The sequence below is a fragment of the Chelonoidis abingdonii genome, chromosome 10, assembly GCF_003597395.2.
Source record: "Chelonoidis abingdonii isolate Lonesome George chromosome 10, CheloAbing_2.0, whole genome shotgun sequence".
NCBI lineage: Eukaryota > Metazoa > Chordata > Testudines > Testudinidae > Chelonoidis > Chelonoidis abingdonii.
This window is the reverse complement of record NC_133778.1, coordinates 44,477,201-44,483,180: the sequence shown is the minus strand read 5'-3', so window position 1 is coordinate 44,483,180 and position 5,980 is coordinate 44,477,201. Positions and strand designations below refer to the sequence as shown.

The window sequence follows — 5,980 nt, the reverse complement described above, 5'->3', positions numbered from 1 at the left end:
CTATTGCCACAGAAGTACATCACAAAACTTCCATTGAGTTCAGTAAGAACAGGATTGGGCCCTTAATGAGCAACATGAGCAACCCATGTTAAGAATAGTCATTAACTGTGTATCCTTCTTTATGTATGTGCTTTCATTATTTTTTTAAAATGTAATTATCAGCCTCATGTAAAATGCCTTAGGTGAATGGCAAAGGAAGTTAACAAATACAAATACATTGATTTTATTTCTTTGTATAATTATAACTAAAATACAGTAACTGGATATTATCATAAAAAGCAGATTAAAATCTTCATGGTAGAGTACAATTTATCATTTAGGTTCAGGGCCTGATTCTGAAAACTTTACTTACATTCTTACTCACCTGAATAGTCCTATTTGAAATCATTCAGACTAGTTGCATGAGTAAGGGTTGCCAGATCAGGCCCTTGATTGGTGACACAAGTTTGAATTATGATGATTCCTTTGAGGGAAAATAATCATTCAGTAGCTCTGGTCTCCATAAACAGATAAATATTGGCAGCCTAAATGTTTAATAAAGTGTTTTGATAAAATAACAGTTAACAGGGAATAGTATCTTTTTAGAACATTAATAGAAATGTATGTTATATGAGGCATAAAATAGTGCAAGACTATCACCACAAAAATTATAATTCACTTTTAAAAACTCCTGAATTCCACCTTTTCTGTAATGGGGAAAAAAAAAAAGGTTGTGAGAGGATTTCCATAATTTTTGCTGCCTGAATGAGTTAAAGCAGCTTTATAATTTGTTATTCCTTCCTCACAGTAGACCTCAGCTGATAAAAATATCCATAGATAGTGAAATCAGTGGCATGCCTGGCTTTCTCAGACAAAACTCCCATGTGATCATAGAGGCAGCCTCAGTGAGACTGAAGCTGCTCAGCAAGCAGTAGGTAATGAGTCTTTGTGCAGAGTGAAGCTCTTGTCGCTTAACAATAAAGCATATGGTACCAGCAATAAAACACAGTGCTGGGAAATTTAAGAAGATCCTGATGGAAGTAGAAAGACAGTGAATATGTCACACGTTATAAAATGATGATCAATCTATTTTGGTTCCTAATTAATAAAAAGAGTGCATGGATTGGAAAAACAACAATTTGAACAGGTCAGTTATTTTATAGATTATTAAAATACTTCTGTGTTTTGAATTTAATCAGTGCTTTGGCTACTTTTGCTTTTTTTAAAAATATATATATTTTTTGCTTTTGGAAAGGTGTGGCTTGAGTGATGCACATCATTCTGATATATAGCTAAATAAATTGGATAAGTACTATAATCAGATTTGTTCTACAAATATTTTTACTATAACACCACATCAGACTTCATTTATTCATGAAAAACTGAATAGTCAGTAAGAAATAAAATTAATGCTAAAATGGATCTGTTGCCGGTATAGAAATATAAAATATTAAATAGCAACATCCATTATTCATTATTCTTCAAGCTCAATGTTTTCTTGATAGGAAATGTGTTGCATCACTGTTGTTTATTTTATTTTAAAAATGATTAATTTTGGAACATAAATTACAATGAACTTAGATTTTTCACATTATTTTTTCTGGAGTATCTTGAAAATGGTGCTTTTAGAAATATAAGTACATATACACACATGAATGATTCGTTATGAAACTGCATTCAACAAATTCTGACTGTTAACAAGATGGATTATATTTTACTTTGTATTTTTCAAACAGATATTAATTTCAGTTAGTAATTCATATAGTTGATGTACTTTTTATTTTAAAAAATGGTCCCAATGATCCTAATGGCCTATGTCACATTAATATACAGTATAGATATAGAGTTTCTCTGACACATTAGTGGTCTAGAGATTAGTCTTATTAAAACGTCTTTATTTTTAAATGATTTTACGGTAGCGTTTTTCTCATTGCTCCAGCACTTTAAAAGACACAAGATGCGTATACTGGCAAATCTGAAAGAATTTGAATTGCTAATTTTTAGAGCGTGTTTCAGCAATGGGGAAGTTGAATGTTTGAATAGGAGGATGCTGTCTGTAGGAAGAGAAGGAAAGTAGAAAATAAAACATAGAATCTTTTCCTAAAGCCAGATCAGCATTTTTACTTTTTTTGATATAATTGTAATGATTTAAACTGAAATATATATTTCTAAAAATAACGTCTCAAATGGTTTAAACATTTAAAATACTTAATATTCATGCATCCACATTTTGGCACAGTATTTGATTGTGATTTATACTTGGGAGGATTAGCATTTTATTGCTGATTATTAATTATACTAATGATCAATAAATGTAAATAATTCTGTATATTGCCTCCTTACATTAATACAGTTTTACTGTTGTATCTGTAACTGATGCTAATTCATATCGAGGCATCTGAATCAAGGTGAGTATGCATTTAACTCATGAATTTCAAAATACAATATTGAAATAGATCCTTTTCAAAATAAAGCATCTAGTGAGCTATATTTAAAAAGCAGAGGGCAGTTGCTGAGAATTGTATATCAGCCTTCTACATCTATTTATTTGACTGTTCTGGTCACCTTGGAAACTAGCTGCTGCAGACTGATTTTGTTTTTTGGTGGGTGTTTAATATACTTGAATTAAAATATCTACCTCCTAATAATCACAATAGGAGATATGCTTCTGACATATCAGTATTTAGTGGCAATAGCTTTTTCTTTCCACCATCTCCTCCCCACCCCCACCCTTCAGCTCTCCAGTGATTCAGGTATTCGGGGTGAACTGCAGCTCTACAATTTCTTACCCAGCATTCCCTTTTTGTTGCTGGCAGGCCTTCACCAGCCTTATGTAAATGAGACAAGCACAGTAGCTTTATCTGCAGATGGGGGAGAAATGAGTTCAAAGGTCACAGGACTGGTGGAAGGCTGTAACAGTTGACTGAAAAAAATATACTGGATACTGCAGTAGTCTGTAGCTGCTATAAAATGAAGCACACTTTTTGCTTTCTGTGTTAGGAAGTTCTTACAGCTTTTCTGCAACAATTGTGGTACACTGTCTACAGGTATGGGTTGAAAGATTATATGTTATGCATTATTTGCTTTGATTCCTACATGAAGTTTTTTTAAGTTTTAATTGGTTTGCATTTGTTGCTTTGGCTTTGGAGTTGTAATTCTGCTGTGCTGCTTTCAGGTGAAATACTCGTACTTTCTTGCCTTAAATATATGCTGTTTTTCTCCTTATTTGAAAAACAAAGTTTAAAAATGGTAAATGTAATACACTCTAATTTGATTTAATGGTCTTTAATCATGTATAAAATACTTCTTTACATTTTGAACCTCTTGGGTGAGCGGGGGGAGGGAAAACCATTCCTTAACTGGATGTGCAGTTTTTTATTTAGAAGACAAATAAATCAAAGTACCTCTGAATGGTTCTTGTTTGGCAGGAATTTTTTAATACCTTATTGTTTGTTTTTAAATTAGGGAAAAAAATTCTAATTTCTTGGTATTTCTTTGACAAATATAAAATTCTCTTGTATACATCATCATTATTGATAGAATTTAAGTGCAGATGCTGTGAAGTCATGAGAGAAATCATGGTTTTCTTTTGCTTCATATAAAATCAGATTTTTTTAACTTAAAAATTTCCTTAGGCAAACATGTTAATTTTGGAAAGAGTTTTCTGTATGATATGTATATTGCTTTTAATTATACAATGTAGAGAGAAATGCCATTTTATTTATGTTATACTGTGTACCTTGTTAGTGAACCCGTTTTTAACTTTGAAAGAGTGTTAGTGGTTTCCTGATAACCATTTATTTATTCTCTGGGCAGAGATCTTGTTTTCATCTTTACATATTAAACTTAAAATTACTTTTTAATTTATTTTTGAGCTCTGATATGTTTGCTTTGATTAAAAATAGGTGAACTCTCATGGTTAAATTTGTGTGGTATGCTAACAGAACATTTAGGGCCAAATCCTGTGGTCCTGACTCAGTCAGCTTCAGTGGGATTCGGATAAAGTCTTTCTTGTCTTGTAAACTGTAGCCATACAAGTAGTCCTTATTCAGTGGTCCCAGCCTAATATGGTTATATGAGTAAGCACTGCAAGATTAGAATCTACTTGCCTGAGTAAAGTGAGGAAAATCCTGCCTGAAATGTAACTTTTCATAAAATATCTGACTAAATTTTACTTAATATGTGCCACATCCTGTAAAGTGCTTATCAGTCTGGCCCTGACCCAGGAAAATCCTGTGTTTGTTTAAGTGCTTTTCTGGATCAGGACCAGAGTAATCAGCACCTTGCGGTATCAAAATATATGTGCTATACATCATTTAGAACCCAATCCTGCAAGCATTTTCACTGGGATCTTCAAAGATGCTTTAGGAAGGTAGATGCCCAACTCCCATTAAATTTCAGTGGAAGTTGGGAACCTGAGTCCCTGAGGTGTCTTTGAAAATCCCAGCATCTACATCTGGAGCGCCTAGCAAAGCCAATTTGGAATCCATGCAGGATCAGGCCCTGAAATGCCTTTCTCTTTTGTACTACATCTTACATTTCAAATAATCTTTGGGAGGAGTGCATATATTTTAATGAGCAGAACTGAATGAGAAAAAGTGCTCTAAAGAACTGTCTCAAAATATATTGTGTATGTTCAACCATCACTTTATATGAAGCATAATACTTATGAACAAATAGGAGTGTTATCTGCCCTGTTCACTGGCAAATTTTATTGTACAAGATTGAAAGAATTTGTTGCACATAAGTAACAGGAAAAAATAAAGCTATATCTAGCCATGTAATTACCATATTTGTGTAGAACAAACCTGATACATTTTAAGATTAGATTTATGAGGTTAAGTACTTACAGTAAACATACACTCATACATTTAACTGCTTCTAAAATTACAAGAGGAGCATCGCTGTAGAACAGCATCCCCGTAGTTCTAATGAAATCATAACATTTGGGTATGTGTCTCCTTTATATATATGGAAACAGATGCAGAACAGTCTTCCTTTGGATACAATCTAAAGAAATTGTTGTGTTGTATGTTCTAATAGACTGAGTCTTTTATTCCTATTCTGGATGTTAGTTTAGAAAATGAAAGAACTGATTACAGATTTTGTTCTGTTTTTGTTTTATTCTGTGACTAGAGCACACAGATGTACCATGTTTTGCTGACAATTTCTCATAGTTTCCAAAACATCCCTACATTAATAATTTGGGCCTAGTGAAAGGTAGTTTATCTATATTTTGAATGCTAGCTGATAAGATTTTTAAAAAATCATGATAGAATACAATATTTTGTTCACTATAGTACATTAGTGTGAATATGGAGGTTTGATTCTAATCACAATTACCGTTTAAAATCAGTGGTTTTATTCATGATGTACACCAATGTGCACGAGGTCAGAATCTGGCCCAGAATGTTTTAGACTGGGTATTCATAAACCAAGAAAATAATCTAATCTTGTCCAATGCCTCAAGAAATTTGGCCTGGTTTATTTAACAAAAGGAGAAAACCACCATTGTTTAGAGCTATCTGTCTTATTTGGTCAGATAGATGGATTAATCAAAAGTAATTTACAGTTTAATGATTAATTCAGAGGCTTAAAGCCAAATTTTAAAGTGCATCATAATTCCATTTTTCCATATTTTTAAATACACTTTGTTTGCAATAATATTTACTGGAGAATGTCCCTACTTGTTGGAAGGCTCACTCCCTAAAAAAGAGACATGTTCTACTTAACAAAGCAGTAAATGAATTTGCTGTGTATAAAACTCATAGACTCATAGGTCAGAAGGGACCAATATGATCATCTAGTCTGACCTCCTGCACAAAGCAGGCCACAGAACCCTACCCATCCACTTTTATAATAACCCCTAACCCATGACTGAGTTATTGAAGTCCTCAAAATTGTGGTTTGAAGACCTCAAGCTGCAGAGAATCCACCAGCAAGTGACCCATGCCCCACGCTGCAGAGGAAGGCGAAAAACCTCCAGGGCCCCTGCCAATCC

At 33.3% G+C, this 5,980-nt stretch overlaps 1 protein-coding gene across 2 annotated transcripts in view; it reads left to right on the top strand.

Annotated features, from left to right (window-relative positions):
- The first annotated feature begins 905 nt into the window (after positions 1-905).
- CSRNP3 (cysteine and serine rich nuclear protein 3) overlaps positions 906-5,980 on the top strand; it is a 62,716-nt gene continuing 57,641 nt past the window's right edge. Inside the window, exon 1 of one of the 2 annotated variants that reach the window (XM_032770960.2) lies at positions 906-1,126. The gene's annotated coding sequence lies outside the window, so the exon portion shown is untranslated. Of the gene's footprint in view, positions 1,127-2,939; positions 3,027-5,980 lie in introns of those variants that run through there. The other variant, XM_032770961.2, reaches the window with a different exon arrangement.